The sequence below is a fragment of the Oryctolagus cuniculus genome, chromosome 1 (assembly GCF_964237555.1).
Source record: "Oryctolagus cuniculus chromosome 1, mOryCun1.1, whole genome shotgun sequence".
In the NCBI taxonomy this organism is placed as follows: domain Eukaryota; kingdom Metazoa; phylum Chordata; class Mammalia; order Lagomorpha; family Leporidae; genus Oryctolagus; species Oryctolagus cuniculus.
This window is the reverse complement of record NC_091432.1, coordinates 216332477-216346445: the sequence shown is the minus strand read 5'-3', so window position 1 is coordinate 216346445 and position 13969 is coordinate 216332477. Positions and strand designations below refer to the sequence as shown.

General features: G+C 51.3%; 1 protein-coding gene across 1 annotated transcript in view; it reads right to left on the bottom strand.

The window, feature by feature from the left end:
- The window catches only part of SNX30 (sorting nexin family member 30), a 142984-nt gene that overhangs the window by 84888 nt on the left and 44127 nt on the right, over positions 1 to 13969 (bottom strand). The gene's annotated exons all lie outside the window — the stretch shown is intronic.

Here is a 13969-nt window from a genome sequence, read left to right as displayed (position 1 = left end):
CACTCTGAAGACCACAGCCCCGGCACAGGAAGACATGCAGGGGCCTGAGCGTCTTGCATAGTTAGCACATGTGTTAAAGCTCACCAACCAGCACAGAGAGACAACCACGAACTATGAGCCTCCTGAAGGAAGCTTGCGGCCGCCGCTACAAAGCAACGTTTGCCAAACTCCAGACCAAATCCTGAACGCGCCTCTAGACACAACACCCCTCTGTGGGACACACAGAGGAATGAGGAAGGTGTGGAAGGACGCGGCCTGCAAAATCCTCAGCACGTGAAACTCGAGACTCCGCGTCAACAGATTGTGAGGAAAGAAAAACAGCGGGGGAGAGAAGGAGCGCCTACAGATGCAGAGAAACTCGGGAGATCCATCAGCCAATTGCATTAACGTGTGAAAAGAAAAAGACTCAGGAAAATTTGAATACTGACCAATGAATATTGAGATTAAAGAATCTTAGGTGAGACAGTGGAAACATTAGGACTTTACAAAGCCTTCATCTTTTAGAAATATACTAAAATGTTTATGGATGAAATGACGCCTGTCATTTGGTTCAAAATAACTAAGGCTGGGTAGGTGAGGACGTGGAGGGTACAGGTGCTCAGGAGTTTATAACTGCCGAAGCTGGTGGCTGAAGGCTCATTATACAATCCTCTCCTCTTTGGTAAATGATTAAAATATTCCAAAATGTTGAAAAAGCTCTTGGAAAGCAGTCGTGCCCGGCATTTGGCCTGCAGTTAAGATGTCCACTTCCCACATCAGAGCGCCTGGGTTCCACAGCCAGCCCAGCTCCTGAACCCAGCTTCCTGCCAATGCAGACCTCGGAGGCCACGGGCAGTGACTCCGGTCGTTAGGTTCCTGCCCCCACCTGGGAGACCTGCACTGAGTTCCTAGCTCCTGGTGACAGTCTCTGCCCAGGCCAAGACTAGCCATAGAAGCCAGACATGTGAGGAGTAAACCAATGGATAGAAGCTTTCCCTCTCCTCCTCCGCCTCCTTCCCTCCCCACCCCCATAAATAAATAAATAAATAAAGACAGGAAGTGGGTGTGGGGTGAATACCAGGAAAGAAGAATTTTCTTGTAGGCCTTAACTGGAAAATCACTTGAATAAATTAGGCTCCTTACAAGATCCAGAAAGAGAGTGTGAAATTTAAAAGGCCCAGGCTTACAGCACCCTATGCGTCTGAAGGTTTGACTGTGGAACAGAGTGCTAACGGTAGGTGGGACGGTCTCTGAGTGTTTCTGGAATCAGTGGAGACCAAGCCCAAGGAAGAACGCGATGTGCCACCCCGGAGAGGGCTGTGGCGACCCCACTGTGGCGACCCCGCAGTCACAGATCACAGGCATGGAAGTGAGGTGCTGGGGTCCCCTCTTCCTGGAGCTCTGCAGGTTGGAGGTGACCAGTCCCCACCCCCCACACAAACACACCCAGAAAACATACAGGAAGTGAGAGGTCAACCCAGCAGTCACATCCACCCCAGCTGGCCATGGCACATTTGAGAAGAGGGATGGGAGGCAGGGGGAAGCCCATCTCAGGGTCAAAGGCGATGTCGCCCATGGGTGGGTGGCAGGAGGCGCACAGAAAAGGCACCTTCGTCTCCCGTTTCTACCGACCAGAAATCAGTGAAGCACGTACTTCAGCGATGTTTCAAAAAGACTTTTCTGTGATTTCTGACAGGTTATCACTTTCATGTCTGGACTCGCCACCCCACAACCACTCAGCTATGGGTCTGAGCCCAGGGCAGGCCGGGAGCTGGTCAGCAGGGACAAGGGGACAAGGCTCGGGTAGCAACGCCACCCTGCCTGCTCTCTGGCTGCACGGAGGCGCCGGGGCATGCAGCATCCACACCCCAAACGACCTCAGAGGGGACCGCACCTCCTGGGGACTCAGATAACCATGTCAGTTCAGTAAATATTTAAACGCTGACCTCAGGCAAGACACAGTGTGAGGCAGGACAGGGACCCACCCCTCTGTTTCACCAACACCAGTCCCCAGGCCTCGGACCAGCTCTGTCAGTGGCTAACCATGGCACAAAACAAAGAAAGGATTCCACACTGCTGGGCAGACCCACCAACCTCAGCTCAGGCGGCGGTTCCCACGGTCCTGCCTGGACTGACCTCAGCCCGGGGAACACCTCCAGACCCCACCCACACCCCTGGCTCTGAGGTCTCCGCACGCCTTGCAGGCATCTACTTCACCTTCTCAGTATTTGCACAACGACTCCACTAAAGCAGTGTTCACAGCCTCCGTCATTTGTGTGCACGCACAAACACTGTGAATCCCCAGGGACTGTATCTGTGCCTTGCTCACCCGTGTGTGCATGTGTGCGCACATGGGACAGGAGTGTGTGCAGTCGTCTGCTGTCTCTCCCCAGCTCTGGCAATGGCTCTCAGACGAACTCCCTGAACTCTGGCCCAGGGGACCTCAGCCAGCAACCTCCCAGGAGCAGCCCGCAGGAATGTCTGCAGTGTGTGCACTAGACAGTTCTCCAGGCGGCTGCTGGGGCAGGGAAGGGGAACGCGGATTAATCAGGTCCACAAATGTCTGTGTTCCCCTGATGCTGCCCCTCACACCTGTGCGTCCCATTCTCATCCCGTCAGCCCCTGGTGACAGCCTCGTGGGGTGAGCAGGACACACACCATCCTGACTCACAAGACAGTGGACTGTGAGAGCCCTAGAACTTGCCCAAATGCAGAGGTCGGCACCTGCCGCCCAGGCGGTTCTGAGGGTCAAGGTTTCCTCCCCAGCGGAGCCCCTGCGTGTGGCTTTTCCCCCAGCCCTCCGTGGTCACCCCTCATCTCCAGCCTCTGGCCATGAGTCCCTCCCGCTTCTGGTATTTAAAGCCCAGCCAAGGGAAGCTAATATTTTTCCTCAGTGTCTCAAGACCAGTTCATCTCAAAATGACAGCCCTCAAGACACGGCCCCCATGAGAGGACACAAACGTGGAGGGAAATACAAAAGCCCCACCAGGAAGGCAGAACGGGGAGGCGCGTGAACCACGCAGGCGCCTCCCACTCTGAAGTCCTCCTGCCACGGGGTCTGCCGCACCCTCCGCAGGGGCCGCGCCACGGCTGCACCTTTAGGACCAACAGGAATTAAGAGTCGAGGGAAGCCCGGGAAGGAGGCCAGGAAATCCCTGGCTCCACACAGGCGCCTCCCGCTCTGCTCAGCTCTCACCGCCGCCTCAAGGCGCTCTCTGCAAAGTGTGAACTGAAGTCCCCGCACACAGCTGCGGGCGACGGGGTGCTACACACGTGTGCCACGAGAAGGATCAGATCCGGCAATCAGGGCTGCTACACACGTGTGCCACAAGAAGGATCAGATCCGGCAATCAGGATTTCCATTACCCCGGGCACTGATCAGAGCTTCGTGCTGGGAACACGCCGCATCCTCTCCTCTGGCTGCTTGGAAACTGATGGAAGCAGCAAACTATACTCAGCCCGACCGTGCTGGAGACCCTCAGAACTTACCTGTTCCGTGACCTCACTCCCTCTTCCCTGCACACCAACCCTCCCAGCCTCGGGTCACCGCTGTTCTACTCGCTCAAGTTTTTTTTAAATTATTATTTATTTTATTTATTTGAAAGAGTTACAGAGAGAGGTAGAGAGAGAGAGAGAGGTCTTCCATCCACTGGTTCACTCCCCAGATGGCCGCATGGCCGGAGCTGCACCAATCTGGAGCTAGGAGTTTCTTCCAAGTCTCCCACACAGGTGCAGGGACCCAAGGACTTGGGCCATTTTCTACTGCTCTTCCAGGCCACAGCGGAGAGCTGGACCGGAAGAGGAGCAGCCGGGACTAGAACCAGTACCCATATAGGTGGCCAGGGCGCTTCAGGCCAGGGCCTCAACCCACTGTCCCACACGCCAGCCCCACACTCTCTCAAGTTTTAATTCCCACAGACACGTGAGAATGTGTGGTATTTGTCTTTCGAGGTCTGGCTTATTTCAATTAATATAATGCCCTCTAGTTCCATCCTTTCACGAATGCTGCTATATTGTCTGAATAATATTCCATTGTGTGGGTGCCACATTTTCTTTATCCACCCATTCACTGATGAGCATCCCATACATATTGTCTGTCCCGGTTGCCCCTCTTCCTGGCCAGCTCTCTGCTATGGCCCGGGAGTGCAGTGGAGGATGGCTCAAGTGCTTGGGCCCTGCACCCACATGGGAGACCAGGAGAAGCACCTGGTTCCTGGCTTCAGATCAGCGCGATGCGCCGGCTGCGGCGGCCATTGGAGAGTGAACCAATGGCAAAGGAAGACCTTTCTCTCTGTCTCTCTCTCACTGTCCACTCTGCCTGTCAAAAAAAATTTTTTTTTAAATAGTAAATGAAACTTGTCAGTAGCTTGTTCAGAACTCTTGAAGACATCCCACAGGGGTGGTTGTTTGGCACACACCACTTGGGACACCCATGTCCCACAGCAGAGTGCCTGATCCAGTCCTGTTCCCCTGCTCCCAAGTCCAGCTCCCTGCGAGTACACACCCTGCGAGGGAGCAGATGACGGCGCAGGCTAAGAGCCCAGAGGGAGAGACCCAGACTGAATTCTCATCTCCTGGTTTTGGCCTGGCATGTCCCAACCCTGGCCTTTCCAAGCATCTGGGGAGTTAAACAGCAGACGGAAAATCATTTGCCTGTTTCTTTGCATTTCAAATAAAATGAAAATAAATTAAAAAAAAAAAAAGACATTCCCATCTCATTAATAAAATCCACACTCCGCTCCATAACCAACAGCAGCCGACGCCCCCGCGCCTCCCCTTCTCTCTGACCTCACCACCAACGCTCTCCCCACAGGACAGCTGCTCTGGGACATTGGTCTTCCCGGGCTCATTCTGACCTCAGTGCCCTTGTACCTCCCACTCCTTCTATCTGGCAACTCCTTTCCCTCCTGGTCCCCGGGGTGGCCGGTTCCTCTCTTCACATAGGGTTCTGTTTAAACAATAACTATGCAAAGAGGGCTTCTTAGCCCAGAAAACCTGAAAACATCCCCCACTGCTCTCTGGTCCCTTCTCCGGCTTTATTTGCTTCACAGAACTTATCACTACCCAAAAACTTACTCTACTGTGTATGCAGTGATTGGCTGTCTGAATCACTGGTCTACATATTTCATAAAAGCAGAGACCATGCTACCCTTGGCATATAACAGCTATTAAGTAGTTGATGAGTAAGTGAATGAGAATGACCCAACTCAATTCCTTGCCAATACAAGGCACTCGGTCGATGTCTGTGGAATGACAACACGACAGAGGCTAACCTGGGCCAGCCCGTCTGGTTTTGAATGCCAGTTCCATCACTCATTACCAGCGTGTGGTTTCAGGGAGTTTCCTAAGCTCTCACTCACTTCTCTCTGGCCTCACTTCTTCCTTTCTAAGAGGGTATGACAGCACTGAGTGAGCCTGTATGTGGGAGCAGTTGGAATCGTGCCTGGAACACGGTGGAGGCTCCCCCTGTGCACTCACACCGACATCAAACCTGCCTGTGTGTGCTCTCGCCTCCCCTTACATACTCTGACACTAGGTTCACGGCAGACACTCAACAAATGCTGCCAAGGATAAAAACTACGTTAAGAGTCATAGCCGGTGCCTCAAACGCAGGCTCTTCATGATTTTGTTACAGTGTCAGGTATCTAGAGTAGCCTTGGGAAGAATTACAACAACACAGTTGATAAATAAATGAAATCCCTCCCCATTGCTACCAAGCATCAGTTCCCGCCCTGCAGGCTTCAAGTTCCAAGGGCATTTCTTCCTCCTTCCCTCTTTTTCCACCCTAGAAGGGAGCCACCCAGCTGGGCTGCTTTACAAAGCAACGTCTGGCTCTAAGGATTTCAGTTTTGAGACCCCCCTTTGTGTGGGTCAGCCAGCCACAAGACAGGTTAACATCAATGACTGGTGAAGTTCTATATTATGTTAAACGAATGGCTCATGAAAAGACAGTAGGAGCCTCGTGGATTTAATAAAAATACAAGCCATGCCAGATCAAATATTCCGATCCCTCATTTTGGTACTATTAGAGGGAGGGGGCCTGGCTTGGGAAGAACCTGACCCAGCCCCCGGGCGCCTGCTCTCACTGCACTGACCCCGCCTTGCTCTGTCTGTGTTCCCCAGCCTCCGGCCAGGTCCACAGCCGATGCCTGGAGAATGAACGTGTCCCACACAAACTAAACAGAATACACCCCACCGTGGGTCTGTTGTAAAGTTCCACGCAAGCCCACTTCGGAGAACAAACTCCAAGGGGAAAAACATCTCAAAACGCATCCTGCTCAAAGACGTTCACAAGAGAACCAGAAACACAACGAAACCTGGGGAACAAACAAAATACGCAAGGGCTCCAAACCAGGAAAACCCATCATGTTTACATTGCCAGACGCAAAATGTTACATGCTCACTTAGTAGTTATAAACCCAGATTTCCAGTAAACTCAGCAAAGTAAGCTAAGCACCAGACTTTGCTCCTTCCCCTTCCCGCCCTTCTTAGCTTAACAATCTAGACAATGGGAGCCAAAGGGGGCGGGGGGAAAGAACACAGTGACTGGAGTCCCCTCCACCCTGGATGTGAGCAAAGAAGCTGATTAAAGGCATGGACTTTCCAAGAGCTGCACTGGATAGGAAAAGAACTAAGGGGTATCTTTAGCTCACGTCACTGAGATCCCTTAAGGTTATTGACATTATCTATGAAGTCATCCTGAGGGACTGGTGTTGTACAGAGAGTTAAGCGGCTGCCTGTGAGTGAGAGTGCAGGTTCGAGTCCCGGCTGCTCCACTTCTGAGCCAACTCCCTGCTAATGTGACTGGAAAAGCAGTGGAAGATCACCCAAATACCTTGGTCCCTGCATCGTGTGGGAGACCCAGAAGAAGCTCCTGGCTCCTGCCTTCAGATCGGCCCAGCTCCAGCCACTGCAGCCATTTGGGAAGTGAACCAGCGGATAGAAGACCTCTCTCTGTCTCTCCCTCTCTCTGTCTGAACTCTGCCTCTCAAATAAAATAAATATTAAAAAAAAAAAATAAGCGTAATTGAAAGGTGGGAGGGGAAAGGGAGATGTGGAAAGACCACCAAGGGGTTCTCTGCAGTGACCCAGGGGATGGCAAGCAAGGCAGAGACATCAAGTGTGGGCCACCAGCAGAGGGCACTCTGCCCCCACAACTGATCTCACCAGGAAGGGTAGACTCAAAAACCATGTGTGCATGTGTGCGTGTGTGCATGGGGGGGGTGGGGGGGATGGAGTAGGGGTGTGGGGTGTGCAGCCACCGGGGCATTGGTTGGGGCTCAAGCCCCAGCTCCACTCCTGATTCCAGCACCCTGCTAGTGTGCAACCTGGGAGGCGGCAGGGGATGGCTCAAGTAGTCGGGTCCCTGCCCCAACATTGGATCCTGCTTCAGCCCAACCCAAGGCTGGCTGTTATGGGCATTTGGGAGAGGAAGGCATTGAGATAGGGGGATATGGATAAACCAATGGATGGAACATCTCTGTCTCTCTCTGTCTTGCTGCATTTCAAATAAATTTTTTTTAAAAAAAGTTTCAAACAAAGAAAAAGGCTGGAGGAATGTGAAGGCCTCTGGCTACTCTGGACATCTCCAACAAGCACAAAGCAAGAGCGACTGAGAGGAAGAGGAACAGGGTGCCACCAAGATGGGGGGTGGGGGGCAGGGTGCCACCAAGATGGGGGGTGGGAGGCAGCTGCATCAATAAGTATGCCAGACCGCAGGGGCACTGGATGCAGAGAAAAGCCAGGCGGAGCTGCCCTGACCCGGCTGCCCAGGGCCCTGCTGCCAGATCACTCAAGTGGTAACAACCTAAGGATCTGCTGTGTTGACGTGCAGGGTGTCCCCAGGAGTTCACGTGTTGGAAGCCTGGTCCCCAGTGCAGTGATGTTAAGGGGTGGTGGGACCTTTAAGAGGTGGGGCCTAGCGGAGGTCATGGTGCACCTCCCTGGGAAGCAGAAGGCAACTGTGCTGGTCTCGGGTTAGTCCTCCGAAAGGGCTGTTAGGAAAGACCAAGCCTGGCCCCTCCCCGCCTCTCTGGGCTCCCCATCTTGCGGCACGGTCGCTCCCTCTCACCTGCACTCCCACCACGGAGGGGCCATCAGCCAGGAGATCCTCACCAGAGCCGAGCCCAGGCTGGGGCCATGCCCTTGGACCTTCAGAACTGTGAGCTAAATAAAACCTTTTCTCTGTGACGTACCTGGCCCCAGGCATTCCGCAGTAACAACAGAAAATGGACAGACATGAGTAGGGTCCAAGAAGGCGCTTCTAACGTCATCAAGCAGAAACAGGGATCTGATAATTTACTTGTTCCGACAGGCGGCCGAGAGCAGGCCCGCGGCGCAACCTCACCAGACACACGTGAACCGAAAGGCCACACCGGCCTGCACTGTCTCGGCATTCAGGCCCCAAAAGCCAAGACCCGAAGGCAGCAGCAGAGGGTACTCAAGGCCAGGCACATATGAAGAAGACTCATCTGTGAACCAGAACATTTCACAAGCACTACTCTGTGCTCCCATTTTTAAAAAAAAGCCAAAACAGAAAAAGTATACACTGAATATACAGAAAAGCACAAAAGTTATTTTAAAAAACAACAAAAAGAAATGATTCTTCTAAAAGATAAGTTAGGGCATTATGGCTCAGCAGGTTCAACGGCTGCTGGGGACACCGGCATCCCATGTCAGAGTGATGGCGACGTCCAGATTCCTCCGCTTCCGATGCAGCTTCCTGCTAATGCACCCTGGGAGGCAGCGGTTGACGGTGCAGAAGTACTGGGTCCCTGCTATGTGGGAGCCCTGGACCGAGCTCCATCCTCCTGGCTTCAGCCCAGCCCAGCCCTGGCTGTCGCAAGCATCTAGGGATGGAAGAGATCACTCACTCTCTCTTTCCGTGTCTCTCTTTCACTCTCCCCCTCCCTCCATTTTTCCCTGTCACTCTGCCTTTCAAGCAGATGAAAATAAACAAACATTTTTAAAAATAAAAGGTGAATTGGGGCTGGTGCTGTGACGTAACCGGTAAAGCCACCGCCTGCAGTGCCAGCATCCCCTGCGGGCGCCGATTCAAGTCCCGGCTGCTCTACTTCCTATCCAGCTCTCTGCAATGGCCTGGGAAAGCGGCAGAAGATGGCCCAAGCTCTTGGGCCCCTCACCCGCGTGGGAGATCCAGAGGAAGCTCCTGGCTCCTGGCATTGGATCAGCAAAGCTCCGGCCATTGCAGCCAGTTGGGGAGTAACCAGTGGATAGAAGACCTCTCTCTCTCTGCCTCTCCTTCTCTCTATGTATAACTCCGACTTTCAAGTAAAATCAATAAATCTTTGGGGGAAAAAAAGTGAACTAAACAAGCTAGAACCTCAGAAGCCCAGAGAAAAATAAAGCAAGCGGTAACCATGAACTTTACCTATGATTATAGAGAAGGATGTCCTACGAACAACACACACATTTGGAAATCTATATGAGCTGGATGCTTTCTAGGAAAAAAATATGTGGCCAAAGTGAAGTTCATTAGAGGCAGAAAAGCTGAGCAGATAAATAAACCACAGAGCTGTTATCAGAGAACACCCACTGGAAGGCAGGCCAGGCCCCAACACTTTCACCACTGGGCTCTGAGGAAGCTTCAAGGCCTAAGTCCTATTTTATTCAAATATCCCAAGACGTGTAATTAAAATACGAGTCACTTGATGAAATTTTACCTCTACCTAATACCAGAAAGGGAAATCATATCTTAGTGTAAAGATCCTTAATAAGGTAACAGTGAATGGAATATTAAAGAGTGCAAAGCCGGGGGGGGGGGGGTAGAAACCAGAATCCAGTCAACTGTGTTCCAGGAAAAGTAAAAATGACTGAACATTAGGAAATGTATTAAGGCAATCCATTACATTCCTTGATTGTGGGTAATAATAATTGCAGATAACCACATCCTTAACTATCAAAATGTTTACTGCTATCATTCATCCGTAAACAGCAGCCACTCCATTAAGATCTCTTAAGTAAAGTTAAGGTCCTACAAAAGGGAAGCTCCCGACTACACACATGTTATTGTTACAGGAGCGCACATCAGAAAGCACTAGCCATGAGCCTTCAGAGCATCATTCAGAGGGCTGGTGCCCGATGCAAGAGGCCACACCACGGAGTCTCTGATTCCACTTACTTGAACCCAGGGATCGATCCCCTGTGGGGAGGCGGCCGGGATGGGGGAAGGGGAAGTGGGGGGTTTGGCTTAATGAAGACAGCATTTCATTTTGCTGCGGAGACGGGGTGACAAACAGATTCTGGAATTAGTAAAGATGGTTGTACACCTTGTGAATCTACTGAACACCACGCAGCTGTACAAATCAGGGGATGAATTTCATGGTGTATGAGTACATCTTCATAATAATAAATGAGCAGGAAACCACATGAAACACTGGCGGCATACCTCCTGAATTCAGAAATAAGTTTCTCATACCTCGCATTTGCCATTCTAGAGATTCTAAGAAACGCATTCTAGAGATTCTAAGAAATGCAATGAGGTACAGAAGATTACTTGAAAATCTGTGTATGATCTGCCATATCGCTTCCCGGCAACAGGTCAAGTCCCCTCCAAAATTAATCTAAAAGCTCAATACACATAATAAGGAGAAAATGTCGTTAGAGCATTTTAAGATGATAAACTCGAACGGAGGTGTTCACTAATGTTCAGTGAAAAAAGTAGGACACGGGCTCCGTGGCAGCCTGAGTTAACCTACGCAATCATTAGCTCAAGCCTCCTTACCACAGCCAAGGGTCTTCCCACAGGAAGACACCCCCCAGCCCTCTGCCTCGGCATGGCCGTGGACTTGCAACAAATACACCAGGAGCACGGCAGACCCTGCAGACGCTGCAGACGCCACTGTCCTCTGCCCTGAACCCGGCCTGTCCCCTACAGGGGCTGCTCCTTCTGAATGGGGAGAGCTGTGGGAAGCAGCCGCGGCTGACGCACAGCCACCAACAACTAGCCTGGCCTAGCAATTAACGTTTGTTGCAAACCTTGGAATTCTTGGAGCTGTTTATTACCACAAGGCCGACTGACTAGTCCTTGTAATTACAGAAATTTCCATATCATTTTTAAAAATCTCGATAGGAAAGAGTGATATAAACAGGATGGAATTTTAAGATGCAGAGCTTTTATTTTTCTTTCCCTGAAGAATTATTCAAATGCATCTTAACTTGTAAATCCCATGTTCTGGGACCCTCCTGGCTTGCTGGTAGGAAGTTCAGGGCCCCCTCCACCGCCCCAGATTCCCTCTCAAATATTCCAAAGCAAGGCCTCCAAGGCTGCTTGCACAAGTCTCCAGCAGCCCGGGGGCTCTAGGCCAGCCTCTTCCCAGAACAGTTTCACGTTTTCCTACTTTGATTTGTGGGCCTTTTCTTAATTGGGCAAAGACTCTCCATTAGACATGAGCTCAGGGCCCATCTGTTTCAAAGCTTTCTTTACTGGTTAATAAAGTGGTTTAGAAACTAACAATCTCTTCCCAGCTTTTCTATCAGAAAGCCTGCCCTTCGAGTAAAATCCACCCATTGGCCTGATGCAAAAGACGCCAAGTCCACAGGCCTGGGCCAGGCTCCTGGGCTCTGATGCTGGCTTTTTCTAAGAACCTCCAGACCAGCCTCCACTTCCCCAACCACCCTTGTGATTCCCGGGAACAAAGATTTTTCCCTAACTCCCAGCTGAATGTACACCCGATTCCTGTTCTTTCCTTGCAAGGAGGAACCTCTATTATTGGAACACCTGATACACTAACAGGATGGAGAGAACCTGTGTTTAAGTAACTCAGTCTAGCATGGACACAAAAACCTTTACCTGTGATGCAATGATGTAATTGGTTACAACAGAGCCCCAGGCTTTGAAGGAGGCGAGCAAAGGATGCTGGGATAGGTGAAGATTCATTTGCCAAAGAGAAAAACAGTGCTGAGGGAGAGCTTGGCCAGGACCTCCCAGGATGAGGCACCATCACCACTAAAGGAAGAAAGGCGTTTCCAAAAAGCTCGTCCCTGGCTGAGTGAGAACGAAGACTCACAACGCAAACATTCAGCCTCTGCTGCTGGTCACATGCCCGTGTGTCACCTGCAGGACTCAAAGTCCTCCATGCACTCAGCTTTCTAAAGACAGATCAAACCTCTGCAAGGGACACACGGCCAAAGAGAACATGATTCTACCTAAAAACTGACTCTTTCCTCCCACCTTGACTCTGTTCTCCGGATCCTGCCAATGGCAAACCCGTGAGGCTAAGTCAAGCATTCCTCTACTCTGCTGACAGTTTCGCACCCAAGTCACACAAGGGAGTGGGTGTGGAAGAACCCCTCGGAGAGAATCCGGGTTACAGCTGTTAGGTCTCTCGTGCAGGGCTGTGCATCACCATGCTCCAGAGCTGCTCCTCCTATTTGAGATACGAAGAGGGTGGGTGACACAGACAAGCAGACGAAACAGTTCAGATAGACCAACTGAGAACAAACTATATTAATAGATATGATAATTGGGGGCCGGCGCTGAGGCTTAGTGGGTTAAGCCACTGCCTGCAGTGCTGGCATCTTATTTGGGCACCGGTTCAAGTCCTGGCTGTTCCACTTCAGATCCAGCTTCCTGCTGATGTGCATAGGAAAGCAGCAGAAGACGGCCCAAGTCCTTGAGCCCCTGAACCCATGTGGGAAATCTAGAGGAAGCTCCTGGCTTTGGATTGGCCCAGCTCCAGCCATTGCAGCCACGTGGGGAGTGAACCAGAGCATGGATGATCTCTCTTTCTCTCTCTGACTCTCTCTGTAACTCTGCCTTTCAAATAAATAAGTAAATCTTTTTTAAAAAGAGAGATGATAATCAACACAGGACCAATGAAGTTTCCTAAACACCATGAAGTTAACCTGTTATACGTGCTCAGTCTAACAGAGCCTCATTCCTGTGCTTTCCCTACCTTAGTCTATTTTCTGTTGCTACACGAAGTACCTGAGGCTGGGTAACTGGCAAAGAAGTTGACTTGGCTCGTGATTCTGAGGGCCAGGGGGCCCAAGCAGCACGGTGTTTGTGTCTTGGCCAGGGGCCTCAGCAAAGTGGATAAGGAGCAGCCGCAGGGGCAGAAGGCGCCAAGCACTTGGGATGGCTTCACTGTATGACAATCTGCTCTCAGGAGAACTCACTTCACGAGTCCAGCATTAATCCCTTCCAGGGAGAACACCCTAGAGGAGTAAGCACCCTCCACCAGGCCCCATCACCTCTCAACTACACCACACTGGGGACCCAGCTTTGAATGCATGAACCTCTGGGGACACATTCAAACCATCTCCAAACCACAGTACTACCCCAGCCGGCTCCATCACTCGAGTCTTTTTATTACTAAAGATTTATTTATTTACTTGAAAGAGTTACCAAAAGGAGAGAAAGACACACACACACACACACACACACACACACGGAGAGAGAGAGAGAGACAGAGAGAGAGAGAATATCTTCTACTTGCTAGTTCATTTCCCAAATGGCCACAATGGCCAGGGCTCAACCAGGCCAAAAGCCAGGAGCCAGGAGCTTCATCCAGGTCTCCCAGTTGGGCCATCCTCTGCTGCCTTTCCCAGGCCATCACCAGGGAGCTGGATCAGAAGTGGAGCAGCCAGAACACAAACCAGAGCCTGTCAGGGATGCTGGCGTGGCAGGTAGTAGCTTCATCCCCTACATCACAACACTGGCTCCTATCACTGATCTTCAACAGAAAAGGCAAGGAAGGAAAACCTGGGCTCTGCTCCTTTCTAGGCCCTGGCGTTAAGGTCCTCGAGCTCTTTGAGCCTCAGTTTCCCCATCAACACCACAGAAGGGGTAAGGATTAAGAGAAAGCATTTGATGGGCCAGTGCAACACCTCTATAAATATTAGCTGCTTCCCTCCTTTCTAGTTGTACATCCCCTCGTCTTATAACACAGGGTTCTAGCTGGCACATTTTGCTGCTGTCATCTGGCAGAGGACAACACACGCGGAGCACACTCAGTGTCTGATGAAA